The sequence below is a fragment of the Phocoena sinus genome, chromosome 17 (genome assembly GCF_008692025.1).
Source record: "Phocoena sinus isolate mPhoSin1 chromosome 17, mPhoSin1.pri, whole genome shotgun sequence".
Taxonomy (NCBI): Eukaryota; Metazoa; Chordata; class Mammalia; order Artiodactyla; family Phocoenidae; genus Phocoena; species Phocoena sinus.
This window is the reverse complement of record NC_045779.1, coordinates 22,953,598-22,972,932: the sequence shown is the minus strand read 5'-3', so window position 1 is coordinate 22,972,932 and position 19,335 is coordinate 22,953,598. Positions and strand designations below refer to the sequence as shown.

The 19,335-nt window shown below is 38.0% G+C and overlaps 1 pseudogene; it reads left to right on the top strand.

Moving 5' to 3' along the window:
* LOC116742208 overlaps positions 1-17,403 on the top strand; it is a 74,409-nt pseudogene extending 57,006 nt beyond the window's left edge.
* The last annotated feature ends 1,932 nt before the right edge of the window (positions 17,404-19,335 follow it).

Sequence of the window (19,335 nt, the reverse complement as noted above, 5' to 3'; positions counted from 1 at the left end):
AAACCCTTACTCTTTGCCAAATCTCAGGCTAGGCTCTGGGGATTTAGATATAATCAAGTGTCAATCTCTGCCACAGAGTTTATTTCTTCCATTTTTTTTTTTTTTCCTAGTGTGGCTGAAAAAAGCGTAAAATCCACCTTTCCAACAATTTCCAAGAGTACAGATCAATAGTCAACCATATGCACATTGTTGTGTAACAGATCCCTGGGCGCCACCCTGCCCACCATCCTGCATGACTGAAACTCTACACCCACCACACAGCTACTCCTTATCTGTCCCCTCCCCCCAGTCCCTGGTACACCTTCTGCTTTCTGTTTCTACAAGTTTGACTACTTTAAATACCTCATGTAAGTGGAATCATGCAGTATTCGTTCTTCTGTGACTGGCTTATTTCACTTAGCATAATGTCCTCCAGGTTTGTCCACATAGCGTATGACAGGATTTCCTTCTTTTTTAAGGTTGAATAATAACCCATTGCAGGCATACACTATGTTTTCTTCATTCATCCATTGATGGATATTTAGGTTCTTCTACCTTTTGCTTTTTGTGAATAATGCTTTAATAACCTTATGTGTGCAAACATCTCTGAGATCCTGTTTTCAATTCTTTTGGATATGTACCTCAAAGTGAAATTGATGAATCATACAGTAATTCTATTTTTAATTTTTTTAGGACCCTCCATATTACTTTCCATAATGGCTGCACCATTTTACATTCCCACGAACAGTGAACAAGGGTTCGTTTCTCCACATTATTGCCACCATTTATAATCCTTCTTTTTTCATAATAGTCATCCTGACAGGTATGAGTTGATATCTCATTGTGATTTTGATTTGCACTTTTCTGATGATTAGTGATGTTGAGAATATTTTCATATGCTTGATGGCATTTGTATATCTTCTTCAGAGAAATATCTTTGTGTATGAAACATATTTCAGTATTTCATATGCTCAACTAATTTTTACCACAACTCTATGAGGTAGGTGCTTTTATTATTTCTGCTTTTTAGGTAAAAAACTGAGGCACAGAGAAGTTAAATAATATATTATTGTTTTTTCAGTTATACATATATTTATATATTCTTTTTCAGATTCTTTTCCATTATAGGTTATTACAAGATATTGAATACAGTTCCTTGTGCTATACAGTAAGTCCTTGTTGATTATGTATCTTTTATATATAGTAGTGTGCATTTGTTAATCCCAAACTCCTAATTTATCCCTTTCCCCTCCCTTCCCTTTGGTAACCATAAGTTTGTTTTCAATGTCTGCAAGTCTATTTCTGTTTTGTAAATAAACTCATTTGTATCATTTTTTAAGATACCTCATATAAGTGATATATGATATTTGTCTTTCTCTGTCTGACTTACTTCACTTACTATGATAATCTCTAGGTCCACCCACGTTGCTGCAAATGGCATTATTATTTTTTTAATGGCTGAATAATAGTCCATTGTATATATATACCACATCTTCTTTATCCATTCATATGTCAATAAACATTTAGGTTGCTTCCATGTCTTGGCTATTGGAAACAGTGTTGCTATGATAGTTTCTTAATTTAAAGAGAGTTTTCCTTATTATGGAAACATTGAGACCACAATGGATTTACGTAAATTGTGCTGCTATGAACATTGGGGTGCATGTATCTTTTCAAGTTAGAGTTTCCATTTTTTCTGGATATAGGCCCAGGAGTGGGATTGCTGGATCATATGATAAATCTATTTTTAGTTTTTTGAGGAACCTCCATACTGTTCTCCATAGTGGCTGCACCAATTTATATTCCCACCAATGGTGTAGGAGAGTTCCCTTTTCTCCACACCCTCTCCAGTATTCATTATTTGCAGACTTTTTGATGATGGCCATTGTGACTGGTGTGAGATGATATCTCATTGTAGTTTTTTTTTTTTTTTTTTTTTTGGTACGTGGGCCTCTCACTGCTGTGACCTCTCCCGTTGCAGAGCACAGGCTCCGGACGCGCAGGCTCAGCGGCCATGGCTCACGGGCCCAGCTGCTCCGCGGCATGTGGGATCTTCCTGAACCAGGGCACGAACCCGTGTCCCCTGCATCGGCAGGCGGACTCTTAACCACTGCGCCACCAGGGAAGCCCTCATTGTAGTTTTGATTTGCATTTCTTTAATAATTAGTGATGTTGAGCCGTAATAGAATCTAAAACTTTCTTGTACTTTTACTTTTCCATATAATGTACAGATTCTTCTTCTGAAGACCTTTTTAGGCACAGATATCTCTGCAGAAAGGATAAGGATCACTGAGCATTAGGAAAGTAAGGATGCACACTACTGATCTCTTGATTTATGGAAAGATTACAATGCATATTGTTTTGATTTATGGAAAGAGATATAATTCCATATTCTTCATGAAGCAGAAGAGAATTTGAATCTCTGACATATGCAAGGTCTTGAAGCTAGGTATCGGCTTCAAGGTCAGCTAGGCCATATCATCCATGCCCCCATGCTTGTGGACATTCTTGGTGTGGTCATTTTATCTACAGGGAGGGATGCAAGAGCACACTCATGGCTACTCCAACTCCTGGTCCCAACTTCGACCATCACCCATCTCTCTTTTTTGTTTGAACTCAATCACATTATCTTGATAGAGGTCTGCATAGTGAGCATTAATTCTTTAGTCAAGAGGGACCCATGAGTCTTGGACCTCGTAGATGGCTCTTGAGGTGCAAATCTTTTCAGTAAATTTCAAGAAACAGAAGCCACTTTTAAATTTCTTTCATGTGGGTCTTATTCTAAGTCAGATACCAAGCCAGACACTCCCGTGATAGAATTGTAAAATTTGGTCTCTTAAAGAGTTAATCATCTATGGGAAAAATAACATTACAGCTTGATCTTGTCTCAGTAAACATGCATATATTTATATTTGTGAATAAAAAAATGTGGAAGAACTTACAATAAGGTATTAGTGGTTATCCCTGACTGTAGGAAAAGAGTCATCTAATCTTCTTACTGTGGTATCTGTTATCTTTAACTTTCTACTCTGCATACAGATACTTGCTACATAATAAGTTTATTTTTTTTAATTAATTTTTATTGGGGTATAGTTGATTTATAATGTGTTAGTTTCAGGTGTACAGCAAAGTGAATCAGCCATACATATACATATATCCACTCTTTTTAAGATTCTTTTCCCATATAGGCCACCAGAAGTTTACTTTTAATAAAAATAATCTACTGGAGATAGAAATCAACATAGTGAAATGTGAGCATAAGGTCAGAGCAGGTGAGCAGCCTCATCACCTACATGCAATCCTATTGCCCTCAGGTTCTTTACGTTCCCAGCAATGGGAATGAGCTGGTCTTGGAGGAGTGCTAAGTGGCTTTAGCTGGGAGACCTCAAAGCCCTGGAGCCAGGGTTTATGGTATAGACTCTACCTGGTAGTTTAGGGACTGAAAGGGAAGGTGTCTGGAGGTTTAGTTGTTGAGGGGCAGGTTTTCACAGGGAGAGTGTTGGCTCACTACCTGAGCTCCCTGGGTGAAATCCGACACTGGCTCCCTACACGGAGGGCAAGAGAGACTGAAGAAAGAGGTAAGCCACTCCAGATGGGTAGGAGGTAGTTTTAATAAGCAAGGGAACTGAAGTTCGAGGCTTGTCTGGGACAATCATGAGGTAATTAGATCTCTGCACCTACCCAGCAGAACTGTAATAGTTTATATGGAGACCATTAACAGGGTTCAATCACTGTCCAATTCAGCTGGCCTCAACACATCATTCTCTCAAGGCTGCGTCCTTAAGTGGCTCCTAGCATGGGGCCAGTGGGCCAGTCATACATTCTAAGTACAGGGGAAGGAGTAAGGAGCCTTTGATCGTTCAGGTCCAGTTCGAGGTTCAACCGGTGTCACACCCTCTTGATGACCTCCTCCAACAGAGAGATAAGTGGGAATAGTTAGGTTGCACGAACAAAGTGGTTAACATTCACTGGTGCCTAATTCATGTTTAAGCTCTGACTCTCAGCTGCTCTCTGATCACTTAATTCTTGATTTTTTGGGGTGTTATTCCTATACATTATGATGAGCCTCGGGGACCACAGATTGCATCTTGCATCTCTTTATATCCATCGCTCAGAATAGAGTTTTGTTTTTCATTGTTCAAAACATGTTGCTTTTGGTTTGGTTTCATTTTGATCTCCCTTTCTATGCAGTGCCAGTACAAGGGCCATTCACAGGCAAATAAAATGTTTTCCCTTTGGAGATAACACAAGTTGGTTAATTAGACTCTTTACATGTCTCCTTTAATCTCCTTGATCTGTAATACTTGGTGTAGAATTGCATAAAAGTTTTCAAAGAAGAGTCTCTACTCACTGCCCTGATTTCCTGACCTCCCATTTACTTTGTACTCTTTCACATCTGGTTTCCATCACAGCCACTCCATTGAAACTGTTCTCATAAGGTCACCAATGACCAAGTAATTACCAAACTAAAGTGGTATTTTTGGTGTTTTGTTACTCTGCATCTTTGTTTCAACTGACACTGTCTTGTAAACTACTCTCTTGGCTTGTAAAATCCCACGTGCTCCTTATAACGTAGCTACTCTTTGCAGACTTCTCTTCCTCCTCCACAGTCCCTCAGAAATGTTGTGGAAACTCTTTCCACTTTGCATATTCTTCCTGACTAATCCATTGCAATTTCCTCCTAAACTTTGTTGATCGCCAAATTTATATCTTATACCCCAAATATGTCTAATCAAATTTAAACTTGCCTAATTGCTGCGTGTATATATATCCTCCTACCTGTCCAAAAGTCACTTAAACTTCAGTATTCCTGAACTGAACTTATATCTGTGGCCACCTTCTGTATCCTCTATGTCACCTGGAGGCAATCACCTAGGTAGTCACCTAAGCTAAAACCCTTGTTTTTATCTTCTCTCTTTCTTATCTTTCACATTCAATTATGTAATCCTGTCCATTTTTTTCTCCTAAGTATTTCTTGAATTTGTTCCCTATGCTCTATTCCAGCTACCACTACCTTATTTATCTCTTATTACTCTTAACACTCATCACTCATCACCTCTGACCTGGTTTGAGATGGTCTTTAAACCAATCTATTCTCCACACTGCCATTGGGATCACCTACATGTAACACGTAGCTCTTCAGCTTAATGCTCCTTAAAGGGGATTATTACCAATAGGATAATGTCCAACTTTCCTACGTGATACATCTCTTCATGATCTGACTTTTGACTTCTTGTGATCTGACTTTTACCTACATCTTCAGCTACAAATATTACTAATTTCCTTGTTATGATTTCTCTTTGGTGGTATGAATTTGCCTGAAGTCTCCTAATCTGCTATGTTCTTTTTCCTTTTAAAGCTTTTATTCATATTGCAGTGGAGAGAGGTAACAAACCCTTAATTTGGAAAGTAATTGGAGAGCAAAAGGCTCTTGAGATGAAATAGTTTATTTTCTTGGCCTTGACAAATAATATGAGTGGTGGAGTGATCTAGAACCACAATTCTTAAATGTTAGAGTGTGTATAAAATACCTGGAAGTCTTATTAAAATTCAGACTCTGAATCCATAGGTCTGTGATGAAGCTTGCAGTCTGCATCTCTAACAACACTCAGGTGGTGCTGATGGTCCTGGCCCATGGACCACACTGCGGAGTAAGGCTCTGGAGCCCCGATGTTCAGTATGGCAGCCCTTAGCCAGGTATGACTACTTAAACTAAAATTAAATACAATTTAAAATAAATTCTTCAGTTAACATTAGTCACAATGCAAGTTGTCAATAACCACATGTGAATAGTGTCTATCACACTGGACATTTCCATCAATGTGGAAAGTTCTACTGGACAGGATTGCTACAGAGAAAATAACACTGCACTATATGGTAGAAGATCTGTGCCCAGTTCTCTGTTCTATAACTTACTAGATTTATCAACATTGGACTTCATATCTATAAACCTCAATTTCCTGATCTAAAAAATGGAAATAATAATGACAACCTCCTCAGAGGGTTTGGAAAACTTAAAATAGTTAGCAAAAGTGATTGACATGTTATACTCGATAAATCATATTACCTAGTGGTTAAAAGCATGTTTCAGTTATGGAGCCAGACAACCTAAATTAGCAAATTGATATGTTGATACTACCACTTATTGGCTCTGTGGCCTTAGTCAAGTTACTTAATGTCTCTGTGTTTTAATGTCATCATCTGTAAAATGAGTATTATATTAGTAATGGTCTGTGGAATTTTTAAGAGGATTGAATACCTAAATATATGTAAAGCTCCTAGAACATAGTAAGAACTCAATGAATATCAATAGGAAAAAAGCAATAATTAGTTCAGAATATAATGAATGTTCTTGACATTCATCTAGACAGTTTAGAATAGGGATTCTTAACCTAGAGTATTTATCAGTGAACTTCAGAGAAACTTGGTACTCTGAATTTAAATGAATTTAAATGCATATGTGTTATGTGCATTTTTTCCCCAACATTCATCCATTCCTTGATCTGAGACCAAGAAAAAAAGGAAGGATTATTTAGAAGAACTTTTATTCCCAAGAGAGTCCTTTATCCAATGGCGACACGGTCTCAGCAACTCACTCTCCCTGATGATTTTTTTGACAGCAGAATTTATACTTGGAGTTTGGGTTCTCAGGAATATAAGAAATTTATTTTCCCAGAAATTAAACATTTCATTTCAGCTCTCTGAGCGTCAGTTTCTTCATCTGTAAACTGCGGGTGTTGGACTGGATAATCATTGAATAACACTGGAAATCTAACATATGTTATGATCCTAAGACAAATGGAGTGCTGTTAGTAAAATGGCCACTCTGTCAAGGACTTTGGACAGATTTAAAATGAAAGCTTGACCGATATATCTTTATCAAATCTCTTAATCTTTAAACAGGAAATCCAGAGCAAGGAGCTTTAAACATAGCAGATCTCTGAGCAGGGTAGCACTGTTTGCTGTTTGCTGTGTTGCAACCTCCCAGGCTGGAGAGTGCAAATAGAAAACTGCAGGATAGCTGAACAGTTGCAAGAGGAGCCAGAACGAGGCAGCTCAGTTTTTTTTTCTGCAGAAGGAACCCTTTAAGATACAATAAAGCATTGCCTAGACAGTGCAGCAGAGTTTTGGGCGTGGGCAAAAACCTCTGTCAGCCACACTGTGAGTATACAATAAATTGAAATGTGACATCCGTTTTAGAACAAATGAATTTGGTCCAAGATTTATGGTAAACAGAGACAACTTTGCCTTAAATATTTACACGTATGTGATTTTAATTATTTTATCGCAGAATATTTGTACATAGCCACAACCTTTGTTTCTGAGCCCAAAGGTCTGTAAAGTATGTTATTTTTTAAAAGATAAGTTTAAATAGAAAATTGCTTGAATCTAAGTTCTTAGTCATTTTGTTGAAAAATTAAATATTTCAGTTTATTCTCTTTTTCTTTATACCAGTATATGCCCAAATCATCTTTTTTCCATCTCACAGTATGCTTCCTTAAGAGATCATTTTTTTGTTCCTGCTAACAGCTCTAAATGTTTGAAAGTAAAAGTCATCACATTGTAACGATGCAGAGAATCTAATGATTTTCTAATCCAGATGAAATTCATAAACCACATATTATCTAGCAGTCTCATTGTGGCAGCATATTTATACATAAATTTGAAGAAAAAGAAGGAAAATTTCTGCCCTTGGAATCTTTCTGTTTATCTAGTTTATTTAGAATCACTCTCACGTTCACATCATGATTTTATTCTCAGCTAATATTATTGACCCAAATATTTCTAAGTGACAGATTGTTCTGTCTCAGATATGAAATGCAAACTGTCACATTTCCTGTTGACTGAGTCAGAAGTCACACAAAATCTTTTCTGAAACTCTTAAGACTATAGTTGTCATTCATCTCTGTCTTGTATGCAGTGTCTTTGCCTTTCACTTGACCTCTATCCTTGTTAAATTCAGGATCTCAGTTTTTTCTCAATATCACTAATAATATCTTTAGCTTATTAGTAAATTTCAACCATTAGCCAACCACAGGGCCAGAGTAAACAGAGGATGTGTACAGAGTTACCTGATACCTTAAGAGCAGCTCATATTTCTCCAGAGTTTCCAGGGTGAAAATGAGAAAAGGTGAAGTCAGTCCTTAACACCATAAGGAGTACACAGAACTAAGAGGGTCTCAAATAAAAAAAAAATGGGTACCAGTTATTTTGGTTAATTTTCTTCCCTTGCTTCTACCTGGAGAATGGGTCAGTGGAAGGAAGGAGTTGCCTCCAAAGACCATGGAAAGTTTTCTAAGTAGAATCCAAAGTAATTTTACTTTCCCCATATCTAGAAACTCATAACCATCCCCCACTCTTCCCTCCAGCAGTATATATAGCATTTTTTTTCCTGCCCACACAGAACTTTGTGTTTTATTGAGTAGGTAGTATTTTAAATATCAATAGAACTGATACCATAGAACAACTTTCATAAAAGAATGCAGAGAAGGTAGTGTTTTGTGTTCTTAATGATGACAGGATTGTACTGATAAAAGAAGTGAAATGTATTTAAATTAACTGCTTTAGAAGACATATTTTTACCATACTACCTGCCAAACAAAATTCCCAACCACAGAAGTAAATATTCTGTCTTAATCTCTGGCTTGGGTGCCTATATAAATCAAATAAACTGCAATTTCTAGTGCCCCAATTAATCATGCAATGTTTATTTTCTCTAGAACTGTGCAGTTGGATATGATTGCCACTGGTCACATGTGGCTCTTTACATTAATTAAAATTAAATTAAAAATTCAATACCCCAGTCACACAAAACACTTTAAGTGTTCAATAGCCACACGTGACTAGTGGCTACCAAATTGTACTTTTCAGATACAGAAAATTTCCATCCTTGCAGAAAGTTTATTGGAGGGAACTGTTCTGGTATGTATGTTCCACATGTTCTCAACACCCAGAAACCTCTAAATACAGCCCTGCCTGCCCCTTACTGAGAAAATCGAGAGCCTCATCTTTTGGCTCTCCTTCTTCTAAATTCATGGTAACCTCTCTATTCATGGAGCTCTACCTCCACCCATCTTCCAGCCCCTTCATTTTCATCAAGAAGAACTCTCATATTTAACAAGACTGACCTCTTAATTCCACGCAAAATATGCTTATTCTTAACAATCTTTAATCTCCCCACCCCGCCCTTATATAGCATTTTGTAGTAGACATTACCAGAGGGGGACATGAAGTGATGCAGATGTACCTCTGTCAATTCAGCATTGCATAGATCCTAACAAATATAGCCAGAATAATGAAGATCAAGACATGACAATTTAAGGACTGCATGCTGAGCAACTGGGGAAGAAGAAACAAAAAGTGCAGTAAGCACAGCAGCTCTGATCCACTTAAATGGACCCAGCATGGGTCAGCTTGGGACATAGATCAGCACAGGACTGGAAAGCAGATCAAAACAATGACTCAGAACAAGAGTGGTGAGAAGGAACCAGGATACATATAGGCTCAGATTTAGTAGTGGATGGTGACTAGTTACAATGGATGAACAGAAAATAAATGAAGACAGTCCAATCCATAATGCAGCTTAATTCTACTCAAGTAAGTACTTTCCTCTCTTTTTTAAATAAAATCTCAAATAGAAAATTCTGTAATTTCTTGAGTGCAAAAATACTATCAAGCTCCTCATTCTGTTATTTTCATTCCTCTTTCCAAGGAGGAGAGATACTAGTTTGAGAGTCATATAGGAGATGGAGTCCCTGAAATATAACCCAGATGACTTAGGAAAACTGGCTGCTGCCTGTACCCAGCCCAGTTTGCCAGAGTTCTCTTCTCTTGGATTTCAGGGGAAAGTTCCACCCCAAAACTGCTGTTTTGAACAATTCACAATAGATTGGTTTAAACAAGACACATGATTGTGTTAACATTGAAATAAAAATGCTATTATGGTGGTGTTATGACCAGGGAAGCCCAAAGTATATGAATTCTTCCCAGGATATAATGATGCCACCTCACCAGGTCTCTGAGAGAAATACTTGGCAAAGAAAGTCAGCATAACAATAAATTGTTAGGTGGAACATTCACCTGAAATCCGAATGGTGGGCGTGGCAAGCGTGAATCCTGGGTCGGCAGGAGTTAGCCAGTCGCCAGGGACTACTGAGATGGGCCTGGAGGCTGAGGCTGCAGGGACCACCTGGCACTGGGGCGGGGCGGGAGCCTTGGTCCTTGGGAGCCTGCCTGGAGCCTGGTGATACTGAGATGGGGACCCTGGGTTCGTGGGAGCTGCCCTGAGCTTGGGACCACAGGAATGGCTCCCTGGGGGAGACAGTCAGGGCTGGTGTGGGCCTGGTGCTGGGTCCCTGATGAAGGTTGGTACTCCCTTCACTTTCCTTCCCTCCACAGGGAGGGTTTCTGTGGGCTGCCTGGTGTTGGGAGAAGAGTGACAGGGCAGTAATGTGCAATTGCCTTTCCTACCGTCTTCAATGCGTCTTTTCCTACTTCTGTGCTTCACCCTGGTGTTCTAATCCTTCAGCTGAAATTCTTAGCTCTTATAAAGTTATTTTTGTGAGTGGATAGTTGTTCAAACTGATGTTTCTGCGAGGAGATGCACACTAGAAATCCCTATAATTCCATCTTGTTGATGTCACTCCACCTCCACCATTTATTTCAGTCATCGTAATTTGTGTATAGTCATTTCTCACTATGGTTTTAATTTTTGCATTTTCCTAATGGCTAATGATGATGAACATCTTTTTGCATGCTTATTTGCCATTTGTCTTGTCATTTTTGATAAAATGTCTGTTCATGTCTTTTGCCCAGTTTTCTAATTGAAAAATCTTTTTGATGTTGAGTTTTAAGAGTCATTTATGTAATCTAGACACAAGGGTTTTTTTTTGTTTTTTTTTTTTTGTCAGATATGTGGATTGCAAATGTTTTCTTCCAGTCTGTAGCTTAACTTCTCATCCTCTTAACACCTGTCAACCAAAAGGACCACAAACTCTAAAGAGGAAAAAAGGCAGTGTATTTCATCTTTGAATTGCAATTCGAAGATCACAGATTCTGGAGGAACCCAGAATAGTATTCCACTGGAGGAAAATGAGCAGGGGTTTTTATAGGAAAAAGTGGGGAGTTAATGCAGGCTTATACCAAGTGTTTACCAAGAATGGGATTGGAGGGTAAAATTATTCTATCCATACGATTGGCTTATGGAATGCATCTCATTTACTGCTAGGGAAAGGTATGTTTTCTCTAGTCCAGAAAAATTCCAGTTGTCAGCCTTGTTCTTTCTTTTTAGCAACTCAGCAACTGTTAAATTGCAGTTTTAATTTAGAATGTCCAGCAAAAGTCCAGTATGGGCAGCATAACATGGAGGTCCTCAGGTCATGTCTCAGTCATTCCTAACATAGTTCTTTTTACACATCCATTTGCTAAAAGGTGTATCCTTCCTACACTGAATTTACTTGAACTTGTGTCCAAATTCAATTAGGTATATTTGTGTGGGTCTATTTCTGGGTTTTCTGCTCTGTTCCATTGATCTACACCTCTTCACACTGTCTTGGCTACTGTAGCTATGTAAGTCAGTCATCTGGTAGAATGATTTCACCAACTTCATTCTTTTCCAAAAATGTTTTAGTTATTCTAGTCCCTTTGCCTTTCCATATAAATTTTATAGTAAATTTTTTATACATACAAAGATCTTGGGATTTTATAGAATTTGCATTAAACCTATATATCAGTTTGGGGAGAATTTACATCTTCCAACCTATGAACACAATATGTCCATTTATTTAGATCATCTTTGATTTCTTGCATCAGTATATTATAATTTTCAGCCTGCAGATCTGGTACATTTTTCTTGTTTTTAGGCTTTACTTAAGAATTTAATTTGGGGGGATTTTTGTAAATGGCATTATATTTTAAATTTTGGTCTCCACAAATTTGTTGCTTGCATATAGAAATATGATTGATATGTGTGTGTTGATTTTGTATTCTGTGACCCTGATGAACTTACTTAATTTTAGGAGCTATTTTCCCTTCTTTTGTAGATACATAAGTATTTTCTATATAGACAATCATGTCATCTGCCAAAGACATTTTTATTTCCCCCTTCCTTCCTTCCTTCCTTCTTTCTTTCCTTCTTTCTTTCCTTTCTTTCTTTCTTTCTTTCTTTCTTTCTTTCTTTCTTGCTTGCTTGCTTTCTTTCTTTTTTTCTTTATTCTTTTCTTTTTTTAAAACATCTTTATTGGAGCATAATTGCTTTACATTGTTGTGTTAGTTTCTGCTGTCTAACAAAGTGAATCAGCTAGAGGTATACATATATCCTCATATCCCCTTCCTCTTGCGTATCCCTCCCACCCTCCCTATCCCACCCCTCTAGGTGAACACAAAGCACAGAGCTGATCTCCCTGTGCTATGTGGCTGCTTCCCACTACCTATTTTACATCTGGTAGTGTATATATGTCCATGCCACTCTCTCACTTAGTCACAGCTTTCCTTCCCCCTCCCCGTGTCCTCAAGTCCATTCTCTACATCTGTGTCTTTATTTCTGTCCTGCCCCTAGGTTCTTCAGAACAATTTTTTTTTATGTCCCATATATATGTGTTAGCATAAGTATTTGTTTTTCTCTTTCTGACTTACTTCACTCTGTATGAAAGACTCTAGGTCCATCCACCTCACTACAAATAACTCAGTTTTGTTTCTTTTTATGGCTAATATTCCATTGTATATATATGCCACATCTTCTTTATCCATTCATCCATCGATGGACACTTAGGTTGCTTCTATGTCCTGGCAATTGTAAACAGAGCTGCACTGAACGTTGTGGTACATGACCCTTTTTGAATTATGGTTTTCTCAGGGTATATGCCCAGTAGTGGGATTGCTGGGTCATATGGTAGTTCTATTTGTAGTTTTTTAAGGAACCTCCATACTGTTCTCCATAGTGGCTGTATCAAATTACATTCCCACCAATAGGGCAAGAGGGTTCCCTTTTCTCCCCACCCCCTCAGCATTTATTGTTTGTAGATTTTTGTATGATGGCCATTCTGATTGGATTGTGGTGATACCTCACTGTAGTTTTGATTTGCATTTCTCTAATGATTAGTGATGTTGAACATCCTATCATGTGTTTGTTGGCAATCTGCATATCTTCTTTGGAGAAATGTCTATTTAGGTCTTCTGCCCAGTTTTGGATTGGGTTGTTTGTTATTTTGATATTGAGCTACATGGCTGTTTGTAAATTTTGGAGATTAATCCTTTGTCAGTTGCTTCATTTGCAAATATATTCTCTCATTCTGAGGGTTGTCTTTTTGTCCTGTTTATGTTTTCCTTTTCTGTGCAAAAGCTCTTAAGTTTAATTAGGTCCCATTTGTTTATTTTTGTTTTTATTTCCATTTCTCTAGGAGGTGGGTCAAAAAGGATCTTGCTGTGATTTATGTCATAGAATGTTTGGTCTATGTTTTCATATAAGAGTTTTATAGTGTCTGGCCTTACATTTAGGTCTTTAATCCATTTTGAGTTTATTTTTGTGTATGGTGTTAGGGAGTGTTCTAATTTCATTCTTTTAAATGTAGCTGTCCAGTTTTCCCAGCACCACTTGTTGAAGAGACTGTCTTTTCTCCATTGTGTATCCTTGCCTCCTTTGTCATAGATTAGTTGACCATAGGTGCATGGGTTTATCTCTGGGCTTTCTATCCTGTTCCATTGATCTATACTTCTGTTTTTGTGCCAGTACCATACTGTCTTGATTACTGTACCTTTGTAGTATAGTCTGAAGTCAGGGAGTCTGATTTCTCCAGCTCGGTTTTTTTCCCTCAAGACTTCTTTGGCTATTCAGGGTCTTTCGTGTCTCCATATAAATTTTAAGATATTTTGTTCTAGTTCTGTAAAAAATGTCATGGGTAGTTTGATAGGTATGGCATTGAACCTGTAGATTGCTTTGGGTGGTAGAGTCATTTTCACATGTTGATTCTTCAAATCCAAGAACATGGTATATCTCTCCATCTGTTTGTATCCTCTTTAATTTCTTTCATCAGTATCTTATAGTTTTCTGCATACAGGTCTTTTGTCCCCTTAGGTAGGTTTATTCCTAGGTATTTTATTCTTTTTGTTGCAATGGTAAATGGGAGTGTTTCCTTAATTTCTCTTTCAGATTTTTCATTAGTGTATAGGAATTCAAGAGATTCCTGTGCATTAATTTTGTACCCCTGCTACTTTACCAGATTCATTGATTAGCTCTAGTAATTTTCTGGTAGCATCCTTACTATTCTCTATGTATAATATCATCAAACTTTGTCATCTGCAAACAGTTACAGCTTTACTTCTTCTTTTCCAATTTGGATTCCTTTTATTTCTTTTTCTTCTCTGATTGCTGTGGTTAAAACTTCCAAAACTATGTTGAATAATAGTGATGAGAGTGCACACACTTGTCTTGTTCCTGATATTAGAGGAAATGGTTTCAGTTTTGCACCATTGAAACAATGTTGGCTCTGGGTTTGTCATATATGGCCTTTGTTATCTTGAGGTAAGTTCCCTCTGTGCCTACTTTCTAGAGATTTTTACCAGAAATGTGCGTTGAATTTTGTCAAAAGCTTTTTTTGCATCTGCTGAGTTGATCATATTGTTTTTATCCTTCAGTTTGTTAATATGGTGTACAGCATTGATTGATTTTCATATATTGACGAATCCTTGCATTCCTGGGATAGACCCCACTTGATTATGGTGTATGATCCTTTTAATGTGTTGCTGGATTCTGTTTGCTTGTATTTTGTTGAGAATTTTTGCCTGTATGTTCATCAGTGATATTGGTCTGTGGTTTTCTTTTTTGTGACATCTTTGTCTGGTTTTCGTATCAGAGTGATGGTGGCCTTGTAGAATGAGTTTGGGATGTTCCTCCCTCTGCTATATTTTGGAAGAGTTTGAGAAGGATAGGTCTTAGCTTTTCTCTAAATATTTAATGGAATTTACCTGTGAAGCCATCTGGTCCTGGGCTTTTGTTTGTTGGAAGATTTTTATCGCAGTCTCAATTTCAGTGCTTGTGATTGGTCTGCTTATATTTTCTATTTCTTTCTGGTTCAGTCTCAGAAAGTTGTGCTTCTCTCAGAAATTGTCCATTTCTTCCAAGTTTTCCATTTTATTGGCATATAGTTGCTTGTAGTAATCTCTTATGATCCTCTTTATTTCTGCAGTGTCAGTTGTTACTTCTCCTTTTTCATTTCTAATTCTGTTGATTTGAGTCTTCTCCCTTTTTTTCTTGATGAGTCTGGTTAATGGTTTATCAATTTTGATTATCTTCTCAAAGAACCAGCTTTTAGTTTTATTGATCTTTGCTATCATTTCCTTCACTTGTTTTTCATTTCTTTCTGCTCTGATCTTTATGATTTCTTTACTTCTGATAATTTTGGGGTTTTTTGTTCTTCTTTCTCTAATTGCTTTAAGTGTAAGGTTAGGTTATTTATTTTAGATTTTTCTTGTTTCTTGATGTAGGATTGTACTGCTATAAACTTCCCTCTTAGAACTGCTTTTGCTGCATTCCATAGGTTTTGGGTCATCGTGTTTTCATTTTCATTTGTTTCTAGGTTTTTGTTTTGATTTCCTCTTTGATTTCTTCAGTGATCTCTTGGTTATTTAGTACTGTATTATTTAACCTATGTGTTTGTATTTTTTACAGAATTTTTCCTGTAATTGATATCTAGTCTCATAACGTTGTGGTCGGAAGAGATACTTGATACAATTTCAGTTTTCTTAAATTTACCAAGGCTTGATTTGTGACCCAAGATATGATCTGTCCTGGAGAAAGTTCCATAAGCACTTGAGAAGAAAGTGTATTCTGTTGTTTTTGGATGGAATGTCCTATAAATATCAATTAAGTCCATCTTGTTTAATGTGTCATTTAAAGCTTGTGTTTCCTTTTTTATTTTAATTTTAGATGATCTGTCCATTGGTGAAAGTGGGGTGTTAAAGTCCCCTACTATGATTGTGTAAATACTGTTCCATTGATCTATATTTGATCTAAAATATTGATCTAAAATCCCCTATAATTCAAATGTTGGTGCGTTTAATGTTGTCCCACAGGTCTCTGAGACTGTCCTCAATTCTTTTCATTCTTTTTTCTTTATTCTGCTCACGGTAGCTATTTCCAGTATTTATCTTCCAGGTCACTTACCTGTTCTTCTGCCTCAGTTATTCTGCTATTGATTCCTTGAAGAGAATTTTTAATTTTATTTATTTTTTTGTTCATCTTTGTTTGCTTGCTCTTTAGTTCTTCTAGGTCCTTTTTAAATGTTTCTTCTGTTTTCTCCATTCTATTTCCAAGATTCTGGATCATCTTGACTATCATTACTCTGAATTCTTTTTCAGGTAGACTGCTAGTTCCTCTTCATTTATTTGGTCTGGTGGGTTTTTACCTTCATCTGCTGTGTATTTCCCTGTCTTCTCATTTTGCTTAACTTACTGTGTTTGGGGTCTCCTTTTCACAGGCTGCAGGTGCATAGTTCCCATTGTTTTTGGTGTCTGCTCCCAGTGGGTAAGGTTTGTTCAGTAGGTTGTGTAGGCTTCCTTTTGGAGGGGACTGGTGCCTGTGTTTTGGTGGATGAGACTGAATCTTGTCTTTCTGGTTGGCAGGACCACATCCAGTAGTGTGTTTTGGTGTGTATGTGAACTTATTATGATTTTAGGCAGCCTCTCTGCTAATGGGTAGGGTTGTGTTCTTGTCTTGTTAGTTGTTTGGCATGGGGTTTCCAGCACTGGAGCTTGCTGGTCATTGAGTGGAGCTGGGTCTTAGTGTTGAGATGGAGATCTCTGGGAGAACTCTTGCCAATTGATATTATGTGGGGCCTGGAGGTCTCTGGTGGTCCAATGTCCTGAACTCAGCTCTCCCATCTCAGAGACTTAGGCCTGACACCCAGCGGGAACACCAAGATCCTGTCAGCCACATGGGTGTGGCATGCACCTAACACTTGAGAGAACAGAAGGGTTTAAAGTCAGAAGAACTGGATGAAGTGATGCCTCAGTCTCTTGCTGGTTGGGGAACCCAGGCACAGCCCAAATCTCCCTGAGCCTGTTTCTCACCTCCACTCAGCCCGGGGCTGTTTCAACGTTGTCAGGGTTCCGCCTGTCACTCGGGGCTGGTGCACCTCCTTCCCAGTGTCCGGCCCTCAGCTGACCTGGAGAGATGCCGGCTTTTTACATTTTGTCTTCCTCCTGTCTGAGGATGAAACTGGTCGAAGTGGTGCTACCGTCGGATCTTTTCAACCCGCCCCTGTGGTGCCTTGGGCCACCACATCCACTAACAAAGACTCTCAGGGTGCGGGGTCCGAGTCACTGGCATGGGCTGTGGAAGGCTGTGGGCTCCAGAGCGGGAGTGCAGAGACTGCGACCATTGTATTTCTTCTTTTCCAATCTTTAGACCTTTTATTTGGGAAAGAGTAATTTTGCTCCATAAGGCAAAACAATCTATTCGAGACCATTTTCATAACGGCTACTCCTGGAAGACAATGTCCATCTAGACATTATTCATATAGCTTGGTTGATTGGAAAGAAATTCAACCTTTTTTGTTTTTTACTGCTTTAAGAGAAAAAGCAATTTCTATGAACAACTTGAATTGAAAGACACATGTCATTTGCTTCTTCTCACATATTTGTGAGTGCAGATTTCTTACTCCTTCAAAGAGGAGCTCCACCGTGAGTACTGGCCTACCCTGGCTGCAGGCTCTGAAGACTTCACCCAATCCCTGAATTTGTCCTTCACTAATGAGTGCCAGGCTACCCTCAGACGAATGTCTAGAGCTGAGATTAAGACTGCTTTGCTGTACTGGATACTTGCTGAGCTTCTTTTATGAAAATTTCTCTGATCCTCACATTCAGAATTATTCCATCTTTTGTGAGTTCCCACAAAAAGATGCCCTTTTGAGAGCATTTTATTATGTCCTTCCTCTCTCTATCTTTGCCTATTGAGGTGGATAATTCTGTTCTAACCCTCACTCTTTTCACTGAGGCCATAAGAAAGGGTTTTGTGTCATTACTTGTTTGTTTTCAAACTCCTGCTGAGACAGGAGCTTGGCTTAAATCTCACTTTCCTTGACTGAGCCCATATACCTTGTTAAGCCCTTTTTATTCCCTTTCCCTCATCGATGAAACCACTGGCTTATATCATAAAAAACAGGTGAAAATAACTCCCCTGAAACCAAGACCATTTTTCTCATCTACCTATCATGGCTACCAGATTCTTGAAGAATTGCCTCCACTGTAAGATTGAGACCTTGGAAAGGTAAACTAAACCATATTTCCTCAATAGAGACAGTAATTTGGATGAGTTGACTCTCTTTTTAGAAATTAATCTGTCTTGATATTTGCATATTTTCTACCTCCTCATAGTTGGCCTTTGATATCTCATCAAAGAACAACAAGGAAAAGAATATCTTTGCCTTTTTTTTTTTTTTTTTTAGATTTCTAGGGTTATGGTGGTTCATTCTCCACACTCTATTAAGGCAAAAATTTATTTAAACTAACCAAAATTTATTTAAACTAAATTTATTTAGCCCCCATCCCCACCCCGGATGTGAAGTCTCAAGTAATTTCAGATGCTCACTAGCTGGATGGAAATATAATTATATACCCTACTATGTACCCATAAATGTGATGTGTAAGCAAAGAGATGTATAAGACATCTCTTATACAGTTTCAGTCCTCTCGGGGTATATAATCTGACTGAGGACACAACAGGCACAAACAAACACACAATTCATCCTGGCTCTGTGATAAAATTAGCTGTGATTCATGACCTCAAGATAGCTTCTTTATAGTTAGCTTTTCCAGAATGTTTTTTTTTGGGGGGGTGGTTAGTTTTCTAATCCATAACTTCTTTGCTCCAATTTGCTCTGTTGTATGTACCAAATAGGTCACTTCTTCAACTTGACATATTCTAGTCTCTATAAGCAAGCAGGCCTTGAGAGATGTTGGGATTGCACTGCCAGTCAGTATCTTTTTAATGGCTTCTGTGTTGCTCATGACCAGCCTGTGAATCATTTTACCTAAAAAACTGAGATGAAAATTGACTGCTCTGTCGAGTTCCCTAATGCTTTACCACACATCACGTGCAAGTGGGTTAGCTACAGAAAAGTTGGTTGTGTAGAAGTCATTTGAGATTGCTATGAACTCTGGGTCAAACTGTGAGTATCACAGAACTGAATTTCTCTGTTCTGATAGCCTTTCAAACTTCAAATTGCATTCTACTTTCAAATATTTACTGAGTGTAAGGTTTTGTCTTGAAGGCTGTATAAATTATTCTTCTTGCAAGGTTCGTATAGTTTGGGAAGGGACAGAAAATACACACTATCAGCTGTAGCACAAGGTATCCTGTGG